Raw genomic sequence first — 13,663 nt, forward strand, 5'->3', positions numbered from 1 at the left:
ACACACACACACACACACACACACACACACACACACACGCACACACATAAGCCCCTCCCAAAAAAACCCTGCCTCCTTTGAAACTTCTCAATTTAACAAAGAGGAGATCTATCACTTTCTCCTAGGTAAATATTTATATGGATGGTTTAACTTAGATAACAGGCAGGCAATAATAATTATTGCCTTCCCTTACCCTGATAGGTTGTTTTTTGAAAGGCTAGATACACTTTTTAACCTTTGTGTCTAGTCAATACAACATTCAAGTGGTGAGCACAAACATAAATAAATTGTCAGATATATGGATATAGACACATGAATATGTGATAGAGATGAACTCCTTATAATCAGAATATTTCAAGTGTTGACTTACTTTTTTGTATTAGTTTCAAACATTGTTGTTTGGTTGAATTAAGCAATGAAATCCCAGAATAAAAGGCCAATTTCAAGTAGACTTCTTAAATCTCTTTCGCTATCATTTCTCCATGGCTCCATTCAAGTACCCCATAACCAGTGTACTGATTTTTGCTATAACTTTGCAGTGCCTATATCTTGGCCTTGCAAGCCATAGGTTTACAATCAATCAGTAAACACTTATTCAGCACCTACTATTTGCCAAGTACTGTGCTAAGTGCTGGGGTTACAAAAAGACACAAAAGACAATCTCCGCCTTCAAGGAGTTTACAAAGTAGGTTTTCTGTAGCTCTCATTAGTGCTCTATAAGGTTCAGCCTGCTCCTAATAAGCATCCAATTTCCTTTAGAAGAATTGGTGTCCTTTCCTTCCCAGAGGCATAGGATGACTTAGTGACCTAGGATAATTTAATTAAAATTGGCTTCACAAATATTTGTTAGGCACAGACTGGATGCAAGGCAAATAGTGACCATGGATGCCACAGTGGATAGAGAAATGGACTTAAGTCCTTAGTCTGATACAAACTGGCTGTGTGATCCTGGGCAAATTACTTGATTGAAAGGTCAAGTCACAAAGGCAACACTCTGATGATACACATTGTACAAAATTGACCAGGGGAGAAACCTCCCACATCAGGAATTCCCTACATCAGTGAAAACACAAGTCTTGCCATACACGTGTTTGAAATAGTACCTGCTCTCAAGAGACTTACATTCTACTTGTGGAATGCAACAGGACCTTAGGTAGGAGTGAGTAAGCACCCAAAATGAGGGAGATTTTGAAAGGTTTTGTGTAGGAGGCTGCACCTGAGTTGTCCACTACAGACAGTTAGAGATTCTACCAAGCAAAAATGAGGAGTATAGATATGCCCAGAGTCTAACTGACACAGCAACATCAAAATCATTCTCTGTCTAGCCAGACCACCAAACAGAAATTTTATAGAGTTAGTTTTAACTATTTTTAACTAATTTTATAGAGTTAGTTTTAAAATTAGTTTTACTAATTTATTTTTCAATCGGTGTTTACTGAAATTTGAGCTTGAGAGAAACAAAGTCAGTGTATTTACTCTAGGCAGATGCTTGTCTTCTTTTAGCTTTATGAATTCAAGAGAAATAGAAGAAGCTGTGGAATGCTGGGAGAAACAGCTCTGGTCAATGTGGGCCAGACAAAGTGATCCTGTTTTTCCCCAGAATACTTCTGTCAAATCAAAGGAACTTGGTGCCAGAGGGGATGCAAATCAGGCAAGTACTATTCTTTAAGAAAGAACTCTAGATACCTTCACATTTTGTACATGGAAAAATTTGTGTCCGCAAAAGTTAAATGATTTTCCCATGGTCATATATGTAATAATAGCAGAGCCACTATTCAACCCCAGATTCTAACTCTTTCCACTTTACTACTCTACCTCATAACTCCCCAAGTTCCAAAATTCGCCAAACTCTCAAATAGTTTGTGAAGTGCCATATCACTAGTCAGTCATTTAGTTAGACAACAAGGATTCATTAAGTGTTTAATAAGTGCTAGGCACTGAGCTGACTGCCTGGGAGGTAAAGAAAGTCAGATTCCTTTGGCCAGGTAGAGAAATTCACAAAATTTCTGTGTTACTTAGTTATAGATATAGCAACCTGTAGAGCAAATATTAGAATTATACTGGGATTTACACTTAGATCTTTCAAGAGTACTGTCTTTCAAACTTTTCCACAATGGTAGTATACTTCAGTTTATGTTTGTTTGTTTGTTTTAGCTATTACATATGTCAAGTGTCTGAGGCTGGATGTGAACTGAGGTACTCCTGACTCCAGGGCCAGTGCTCCACTCACTGTGCCACCTAGCTGCCCCGAATACTTCAGTTTAAACAAAATTTTGATAGAATATTTTTTCTCTAAAATTATTGTTTTAATGCCTATTAATACAAAACATACAATTAATTAAATAAATGAGTGAATGCACTTAGGATGTGTCAGTTTCTTACCACACATTTTGAGAAAGCTGCTTTTGGATTTTCTTTTTCCCCTTCCTACCCTCCACCTTTGTCCTTTCCCCTCACATACAAACACACATGGTACTTGTTATCAAAACTTAGGAATGTTCTATCCTAAGCAAAGCAGTTGCTGGGATAAGGGAAATGAATGTAACAAAAGATAAATGTGAATATAATGATGCTGCCATAACCAGCGTCCTAAAATTTTCTCCATAACAAAATTATTCAGAAAGCATGTGTGTGTCGGGGGTGGGACTATACCCTGAGATCGACAAACCCAAAGATATCTGTACTTGAAAGGTATATTTGCATTCATACTGCAATGCCAACATCTTATAAGAATTCTTAAAATTAGGCTGAGTTTGCAAGAAGATTCAGCAAGCATTTTTGCCTTAGGATACTACTCAAATAATACATAAAGATCTCATATGAAGATGTGTTATTTTTTCACTGGCCATAAAAAAAAATATTTTTTAGAAAAATGAGATCTGAAATGAGGGATGACCTGAGTTCTGGTGGAAAAGGAAGCTGGGTGGGGTTGTTTGTCTTTGTGATTGGGTAAGTTCTCCCTCATTTATATTCTGCCCTTTATCTCAAAAAGACTGCAATTTTGTTTTTTTTTATTATTGTTGAAGAGCCATTTCTCTCTTGCTTTATTTTCACTTTATGTTGCAAGGGTTTAACTTAAGAATGTGAAGATGAACTTTTTTTCTAGGCTCAAAAAGGATTGGTTTATTAGGGCCTGAAGGATAGAAACTAGAAAATATTTAATGAGCATAGTGTACTCCCTGGTGAAGAAATTACTCCTACCAATGCCAATCGGCCCCTTCTCTGCAATTTTTCAATTTAGGTAGTTGCCTTGAGCACTGACAGGTTAGTTGACGTGTGCAAGGTCACACAGCCAGTATGTGTCAGAGATAGGACTATGAAACCTCACTTCCGCTCACTCAACATATCCAGGCAGCTACCAAATTTTAACATTTCTATTTCCACAACATTTCTGCTATCCACCTTGTTCTCACTCGGCATGATATTTTCATTAGGCCCTCAACAAATCTTGTATGGCCTACTATATTGACCTCTTAATTGATCTCCTTGCCTTACATTTCTTCCTTCTATAAACCACCCTACACATAACTACCAATGTGAGTTTCCTGAATGTTAATTCTGACCAGGTCTTTCCTCTAATCAATAAACTCTACTGGCTTCCTAGTATATCTGGGTTCAAACCTCAGCTCCTCTGTTTCACTTGCAAAGCCCTTCTCAACCTAACTTTCATTTACTTTTCCAAACTGATTATCCATTACTTCATTTCCCATATTTTTGGTCCTTTCAGCTGACCTTCCTGCTGTTCCTTATAAATGAAACTTTACTTAACTATGCCTGTAATGTATCTTTATATTCCTTGTAGATAAGTCAATAAATATGTATGCCATGTACTAAATGCTGGGAATAGCAACAAAAGTAAAATAGATAGAGATAGGGAGACGCATACATGGATGGGTAGATGGTCTGGTGGATAGATGACTGAATGGAAGATAGATAAATAGATAGATAGATAGGTAAATAGATAGGTAGATAGATAGATAGATAGATAGATAGATAGACAGTATGAACATGGGCTTTGTAAGAAGCATACTAAACTGTCTAATATATTGGAACTGCCTTTCTTTGCAGGGGAGCCAGTTAATGGAGCAGCACAAAAACCAGCCAATCAGAAGGAATTTTGAAGCCCAGGGCTGCTTCACACACCAGTGATCTTTGAAAGTGAACTCTATGCAAACCTGGATATATCTGTGGCTTCCAGAAACCACAGAATCAGTCTTGGCTGGTTTAAAAACAATCTTGAGCAGGAGCTTCAAACTCAAGACCTTACTCAGGACTTTCCAAACATCCTACACCCTGACTTATTGTGTCTACAGATGTTTGCTGCCTTAAACTACACTTCCCACCTGAAAGCCTCTAGAAACAATTAATCGTTCACCATTTCCCCACACATCTTTGAGCAGCTGAGAACTCTGTCTCTCTGTTCCACTTGCAAGCTATCCTCAGCTAATAGACACCTTTTCAACCTGTGATCAGACTCTGGGTTATTTCAGGTCCCTTCTGGGCTTGTGGTTTTTTCTGTTAAAAATAGGTAGATAGATAGATGGATAGATAGATAGATAGATAGATATAGGAAAAATTAACAAAAAAATAAAAAGTGGTCCCTGATCTTAAGGAGTTCAAAGTGTAACAAGGTCCCAGAATGGAAACAACTACATGCAAAGAATTGTATATAGGATAAATTGGAAATATTTAATAGACAGGCACTAGTATTAAGTGGAATTGGGAAAATTGGCACCATGTAGCGAGTAGGGTTTTATCTGGGACTTGATGGAAGTCACGAGAAACAGAAATTGGATATGAGTAGGTACAGCCTTCTGGGTATGCAAGACAGCTAGTGACAATGCCTAGAGTTGGTAGACAGAATGTCTTTTGAGAGGAACAACAAAGAAGTTGGTATCACTAGATTACAGAGTACACGGGCAGGTTGTGGTAGGGAGGGGAAAGTAAAATGTAAGAAGATTGGAAAGGCATAAGATAAGTAGCTTTGGGGGGGATTTCAATGACACATGGTTGTTAAACTTGATCCTGGAAGGGATAGGAAGCCAATAGATTTCATTGAGTAAGAGAACAAATATGTATATTGGGAAAATCATTTTTACGACTGATAAACTTCATTTTGGAGGGACTTGTGTGAGGGACAGCAACAAGCAAGCCACTACAATGGTAGTAGAAATGGTAATAACTTGCAGCAGGGTCTTGGGAATGCCAGAGGAAATAAGGCGGTGAACACCAGAGATGTTATGAAAGTAAAATTGAAAGAACTTGGCAACAAATTGGAATAGGAGGGTGAGAGAAAGTGAGAACAATAGCATTAATGTTATTGAAAGTAAGGTAAACTTAGGCACACATTTGAACATATTCAATTTATTAAGAAAATGTGAATTTACCAATACATAGAATCTCAGCTTCCCCAGAAAAATTAAGATCCTGAGATAGGGAATGGCTATCGTTTTTATTGGTTTTAAGGAAGAAATGAAGAAGAAAAAAACAGGACTTTGTAGATGAGAAACAAATTATGAGTGGTTAGAAATCAGGAATGAAGAGCTAGCAATAACTCCCTTCTTCCCTCCTGTGACTAAGAAATGTTGAATGTTTAAGTCCAGCTGCAAGGTTAGAAAGAGTGGGACAGAATTCTTTGGATATGAAACCAGACATACTTCAAGAGTTAGAGATTTCTTTGACACTGGAATAGAACAGCGATTAATAGGAAAACTGGATTTCTAAACTTAAGTCATTATGGGACAACTGAATTTCTGAACTAAGTTCAGAGACAAAAAATCATGACTTAGGTAGTTAAAGGACAAAATCAATTACCTGTAAATAGGACCAATTAAAAAAATGACACAGAATCAATCTGATTATTTCAACGCCTAGATTGTGAGCTTGGTGATTGGTATATCTTAGATAGTAAGAAAGAAGTTAGAAAGACTATATTGGTTTGGGGAAAAGATATAAGTTCATTTTTTGGATATATTGAGTTTGAAATATTTATGGACCTCCAGTTTAAGATGTCTAACTGGTAAGCGAACATTCAAGAATAAAAGTCAGCATAGGGTTTGTGGCTAGATTGCTAAATTTAAGTACCATCAGCAAAGAGATTATGAATAAATCCATGGGAGTTGATTAGATCACCCAGCAACATATACAGAGAAAAGAAGAGGTCCTAGGATAGATCCCTGCAGAATGCCTATGTTCAGTCATTGTGATCTGGATGGAAATCTGTCAAATAATTTGAGAAAGAGAGGTGAGATAGGTAGGAGAAGAACCAGAAGACAGTAGTATAATGAAAACATACAGAGAAGAGAGTATCAGGGAGAAGAGTTGTGGAATAAAGTGTTAAAGGTTGCAGAAAAGTCAAGAAGGATGAAGAGTGAGAAAAAGTCATTAGGTTTGGCAATTAAGAAGTCCTTAATAACTTTGGAAGGAACAGTTTTAATTGAATAATAAAATTGAAAGTCAGAGAGCAGACATTCAAGAGCATACGAGTTAAGAATTAAGAGAGTAAGCAGAAAGGCAGTTGAGTCACCTAGTGTATATGGCTTTCTCAAGGAGTTTAGACACAACAGGAAAGACAGATAAATCTGTAGCTACCTGGGATTAATGGCAAAAGTGAGGGTGATTTACTTCCTTCAAAAACTCAGTTCAAACCCCACCTTCAAAGTTGATTGTTCTGTTCTCTTCAAAATTTGCCTTGTATTTATTTTATATATTCTTATTCAGTCACAAGGTGTCTCTTTGTACATAATGTAAACTCCTTGAGGACATGAATGGTTTCAGTTTTGCTTTTGCCTCTGTCTAGTGTCCAGCACATAGTAGTGCTGATAAATGCCCACCGATTGATTGGAGATAAAGGGAAAATAAGGGATAGCAGGAGTTATGTCAGGGCATAGCTGAGGCAGTGAGTACCACCCAGAATTTTAGCACGAAGCCCCAATTGTGGAACCTTTTGGAGTAGTTATTTTACTTTTCCTCCACAGAGCTGCAAAAGGGGTTGGACGTTAAATATGAGTTCCTTGTTTATGCTTCTTTGTGCTACAACTTTGACTTGTCTGTAAACATAGCTTTTTAATTAGCTTTGTGTGGAAAGAGATATACTTATATGGTCTTTTATAAAAAAATGTATTTTATTTTTTTCCTCCTTGCTATGAATTGAGAACTATGCAAAGTTGTACAATTGAATTCTGTTGAAATACATGAAAAGATTTTTCTCAGATTGAGGGAGAGGGCTGCCTGCAAAATATACAGAGTAAGAAGAGAGATACATTCACCTGTCTGAGAGCCCTAGAAAACTTGGTCCACTGTTATTAGATGGAGTACTTAAGAACAACTTATCCTTCATCTCTAAAAATCAAGCATTTGATTAATAATAGCCTTTGGTGATTAAATAAACTAACTAATGAACTAATGAAGCAGTCAATACGTAAATAAACAAGCAAATAAGTGAATAGAGTGAAATAGCCAATGCCATGCAGGTCTCAGCTATATAGAGAAGTACTATCCCACTAGCATTTTTATGACAAATTAAAAGCATCAAATATCTCAAAGTAAAGACTCAGAGCAATAAGAAGCTAAATAAGCATTATAAAAAGAACTATAAAGGAGACAATTAGATCTGTACTGTCTCTATTCATGAACAGGGTTCCATATGTCAGGATTCAACTACAGAAACCCAGGAGTTTTGCTTCTTGAGCATCTGAATTACTACAAATCTATAATCAAAGACTCATGTCGACCTCATTTGGACTGACCTATAGAACTTTCATGATACAAGAAAGATCCCTGTACTTAAAAGTATTGCTCAATACAAATGGAAACAGAAATATACGTGTATTTATACTTCTATTTCAGTTTTAAGGGGAACCAAGTTTTTTACTGCATGCACAGATATTGAAGGTGAGAGGTTAAAATAATCATCTGCTCACCTTTTCAGAGCTTGGTCATCATCTACATACTAGAAAACAGATTCTTAACACCTCGAAAGGGGCTATATGTTTCAATTCTGAGTATAAGTTAAAGTATGAATTATTAAAATAATTGAAGCTGTAGAGAACCAAGAATATGGTCTTATATCACCAGGAGAATATTCCTGATTTGCCATGTAACTTTAATGTCATAAAATCTTTCTTTTCAAAAAGAAAAAAAAAGATATTGTCCCAATAAAGGAATATATATGATCTACTAGAGCAAGGATTATATATTTTGTCTGTTTAATATAGAACACACAGTATCTTTCCCATTAATACTTTTTTCTGAATTATGTGCATTATTAATTCATTCAAAGATATTAATTGTGTTCCTTATATATAAGGCATCACTATTGTAATTTGGTGGGGTGACTGGGGCTTCCCAGGGTTTTGAAATAAGGGTTAATAAGTGGGTAGATGTGATAGAAGTGCTTGAAGACCACAGAAAAAACTTTGAAATAATCATATAGATAAGTACTCTTTGAGAAATTAATAAAATTATGGCTGAGGACCAATGAAAGCTAGATTGAATGTAAATAGAAGTAAATGTGTCCTTGAGGCTGCAGGCCACATGTAGCCCCCTAGATTATTGGACTGAGTCTAAGTTTTACAGAACAAATTCTTTTATTAAGGGGACTTATTCTGTAAAGTTTGGATTCAGTCAAAGGGCTGCACTTGAGGACTTAGATGATCAAATGTGGCCTCAAGGCCTCAGGTTCTCCACCCCTGTCCTAGAGTCTATGGCATTTCAGAAAAGCCATGGGAGAAAATAAGCTTGTTTCTGAGATTGAGATGCATTAGGACTTGAATGTGAATATATTTAGTATGCAGTTGGAAATATGAGATGAGTTCCCTGCATATCAACTATAGAACCACCTTTAAAGCCCAATAACTTTCTTCTGGATTTCACGTTCTTGTTGAAATCCAGTAAATCAAAGTATCATCAAAAGTGATACCTATGTAGGCAAGATTACGAGGAAAGCAGAAAATCATTTAAAATAATTATGGACAATTTCTCAGATAAAGGCTTCATATTTCAAATATGTAGAGAACTTTGTCAAATTTATAAGAATATGAATCATTCTCCAACTGATAAATAGTCAAAGGATATAAAGTGATAGTTTTGGGGAGAAAAAAAATCAAAGTTATATATAATCATATAAAATGGTCTAAATCACTATGGATTAGAGAAATGCAGATTAAAACAATTTTGTGATATACTCTTATACTTATCAGGTTATCTAAAATGACAGAAAGAGAAAATGACAAATGTTGGAGAGGATATAGAAAAAATTGAGACACTAATACACTATTGGTGGAACTGTGAACTGATCCAACCATTTTAGAGAACAATCTTGAATTTTGCTCAAAAGTTATAAAACTATGTATTACTTTTGACCCAACAGTAACACTATTAGGTCTGTTTCCAAAGATGATCAAGGAAAAGGAAAAGTACCTGTTTGTTCTAAAATATTTATAGCAGCTTTCCTTGTAGTGGCAAGGAACTGAAAATTAAGTGGATAACAATCAATTGGGGAAGAGCTGAATAAGTTGTGGTATAAGATTGTGCTGGAATATCATTGTGCTATAAGAAATGATGAGCAGATTGATTACAGGAGAACATGGAAAGTCTTGAATGAAATAATGAAGAGTGAAATAAGCAGAATCAAAAGAATGTTGTATATAATAATAGAAATATAATTCAAAGAGTAAATGTGAATGATTACCCCATTCTGAGTTATATGAATACCTAAGTCAACTACAAAAGACCTAGGAAGTATGATGACATCAACCTCCAGAGAAAACATTGACATATGGAGCTAGAACTATGTATTTCATAGTTACAGATCTATCTATCTATCTATCTATCTATCTATCTATCTATCTATCTACCTACCTACCTATCTATCCATATACATATACATATGTTCGTGTCTGTGTGTATAGAGTTTCAGATTGATATAGTTATCTATTTATCTATATTTATATATCAGTCTATCTATCTATCAGTCTCTCTACTTCTGTGTCAAGTGTTGGCCTACTCTAGTGTAGAGTTTAGAGTGACTGAGGGAAACATCTCGGAACGCAAATGAAATCAACAAACAAATCAATTAGTCAATAAAGAACCTGAAACCAGTCATCTTGTTTCATGATGTTCCAGGGACTGGGAAATATAAAATGAGAAAGAGACATCAGACAGACATATGGACAGACAAAGAGAAAGAGAAAAAAGACAATAGCACAGAGTGACACAGAGGAGAAAGACTGTGAGACAGATAGAGAAACAGAGGTGAAAACCAACAGAGAGACAGAGGCAGAATAAAAGAGAGAGAGATACAAAAAGGCACAGAGAGAATTTATATTGAAGGAATAACTACATGGTAATCCTAGAGTAAAATAGAGATTTAGGTTAAACTGGCACATAATATACTCCAAACCTGAAGACAATCAAGGAGAAAATGGGTTTCTGAGATGAAATTGGAGAAAAGAAAGAGATTAAGTGACACATGATCACTTTGAATTTGATGAACTAGTAAAGTTGATATGAGGGAATAGAAAAAGCTGAAAAGGAAAGGATGTTATAGTTAGAAAGGTGAAGTTCAGAGTTTAAGATCTTGAGCAATTATGTGGCTGACTAAAATAAATGAGACTCAGTTCAACAGAATTCAGGAGGCCAAAGGCCAAGAAGGCCAATGCCTTCTATGAACCTTCAGTATGGATGTTGAGGTCAACAAGGAAAAATATTCAAAAGGAAGTATGAGCTAACTCATGAGGTCATTGGAGAAAGTGGAAATCTGTTTAACAATCGATGGATCATGCAAAGGAAGACTTGGAATACGTTATTTATGAACATGAAGGGTTAGAAAAGACCAGTCATTTCATATAAGTGAAACATTACTATGAAACATAATTCTCAAGCTGGCTGTAAAGTCATGTCTTCTTTAGATGTGAAATTATTTTTATTTCGATGGCAAAGAAGAAAAACTAAGAAGTAAGGTTTATTTTTAAGTGATTCTATCTGATACATTTTTTATTGAACTAGGTCTTAGATATATGATGCATATATACATACATATACATATATACATATACAGATGTATGTGTATATGTATATATGTGGATATATATGCGTGTGTATGTATATAGGCATGTATATGTGTGTATGTAGATAGATAGATAGAACTATCTATCTTTCTGTCTATCTATCCATGTGGATAGGGATTAAAAATGTAATATCATTGGTATGGGGAAATACCAGGTAAGGAAATTCCCTCTACTAATGCAAGTCAGAACCTTCCCTATAACTTACGGTCTTAGCAAGCTGCCTAAATTCCTAAAGTGATTTGCAAAGGGTCATACTCCCAGTATGTGTCAGAGCCAGCACCTGAACTCGTCTTGTAGCTGCAAGGCTAGCTTTCTATTTGCTCTACCAAGTTTTCTCTTATTTACACAGTGTAATATTATTTACCTTTATCATAGATAAACAATATTTCCTCTTATTCCTATGATTTCCAAATTGATAAAATTTAATTCTTTCCTCAGGTCAAAGAACAAATCTAAAAGAACAGCTAAAATCAAAAGCTCCCATTACTTAAGTTACTCACTTGGAAAACATCAAACATATTGCCTAGCACTTAACTCTTTAGGGTTAAGAGGCAATAAGACAGATAATTACCACTGAAGCAGAGAGGTTAAGGAAACAATTCCAAGAAAGTCAGGGATAAAGCCAAGATTAGGACACAAAAACCGACTTTTAGTAATCATGTTCCTGCTGAAATCTCATAAAACTAAATATCTTTCAAACAATAAAGCATCCTTTCTATATTTTCTAGGGCATACATATCTATATGCCATTTGGCAACCCTTAAACCAGATGGGCATCAATGTCTTTGCATAGTGTGTTATGCTTCACTATTATAGAAACTCTTAGTAATAACTGTTTCTGCAACTAATTTAAAGCGAATACATTATGCAAATATCATCATACCTGTATAAAAATCTTAGGTGTAAGAGTTTAGTATCTTGTGTCAGACTGGCTTTAATATAGTCATAAGATAAGTATATGCAAAACAAAAAAGAGAGAGAAAAAAAAAACACTGTCATCTCTTGATTTGCCACAGCTAAGGGAGTAAACACTGTTACGTATAATTGTAACCACTTGCATTTAGGTAATAAAAACAAATATTCAGAGATCCTTTTGATCATTTTTGTGACCAAGGACTTAAACTGAAGATTATTAGATACACTTTCAAGCTACTAAACATTCTCCACCCCGACAAACACCCCACCCATACACACACATGTACATACACACATACATATAAATGTACATATACAGGCATATATGTATAAGGTACACACACATACATATACACAAACACAGCCCCCAACAAAAGAAAAAAAGAAGAAATTTTGAGATAATTATTTCTAATGGACTAATGTATCAACTCTCAAATTATTCTTGTGAAGATCAAGGACAGTGCTGACAATGTCCTATATTAATAACTCCAAAGTGATCTTAACTACTAAGTAGGACTGCATCTTTTTCAATCATGAAATAATCATTTACTAAGCATCATTATGTGCTTGGCACTTGGCTAAAAATTAGAAATGCAAAAAAGAAACTGAAATAATCCCTTACCTCAAGGAACTTACATTTGATTGGGAAAAAGTGCATGCCAACATGAAATGGTGATGATGATGGTGATGATGATGATGATGATGATGATGATTGATAGTTACATGGATATTTATATAAAATTCTATAGAGTCCCTATTATGTGCCAGGTATTATACTATAAATACTAACTCCTTTGATCCTCAAAACAACCCTATAAGAAAGGTTTTGTTATTATCCCTATTTTACAGTTGAGGAAATTGAGACATTTAGAGGGCTAGTAACTTGCCCAAGGGACACACAGCTAATAAGCATCTGAGGCGATACTTGAATTTGGATCTTTCTGATTCCATGACAAATTCTTATAAAATAGAGCAAAACCAAGAGAAAATAAGTAATATTTTATTGTAGGGGACATCTTTTTGTATTCTTCAAATCACAGAATCATAGACATACAGCTAGAGTTCTAGGGACCATCTTATTGATCTTTGTTATTTTACAATTGGTGAAGCTAAGTGCAAGGGAGATTATGATTTGTACAAAGTCAAACAGTAGTATTATCAGAAGGAACTTTTAAATACAAGTTCTCTGACTCCTCAATAGACATACTTTTCACTACAGGTAGAAAAAGTTGTTGGCTTTGTAGACTATGACTTAGACTGTCTTTGTTGGTGTTTATATACTTCCTGAAAAATATCTGAGGAAAAAAAATGAGATAGACCCTTTGTAATATAGCATTTAATTAGTCAACAACAATTTTTCTATAAAATTGGTCTTATAAATACCATAGATGAATAAAAGCAAATGCTGTTAGCTGGTCATCTTTGTGAAGGTTATGATACAAATGGAGCTAGACGAGGAGTAAAGTCACATATAAAGCATAAGATTATAGATGAAGAACTACAGGAGATGTCTGAGGCCATCTATCCAATGCTCTCATTTCATAGACGAACTAAGTTGTATGACTTGTCCAACGTAGCACGAAGTAAACATATGGGGCAAGATTTGACCCCATGGCCTCTGGCTCTAGAGTCCTTCATTTATAACATGTCAAACTATAAGAATGAGATAGAGGGCTCAT

This window comes from Trichosurus vulpecula, chromosome 2 (assembly GCF_011100635.1).
Source record: "Trichosurus vulpecula isolate mTriVul1 chromosome 2, mTriVul1.pri, whole genome shotgun sequence".
Taxonomy (NCBI): domain Eukaryota; kingdom Metazoa; phylum Chordata; class Mammalia; order Diprotodontia; family Phalangeridae; genus Trichosurus; species Trichosurus vulpecula.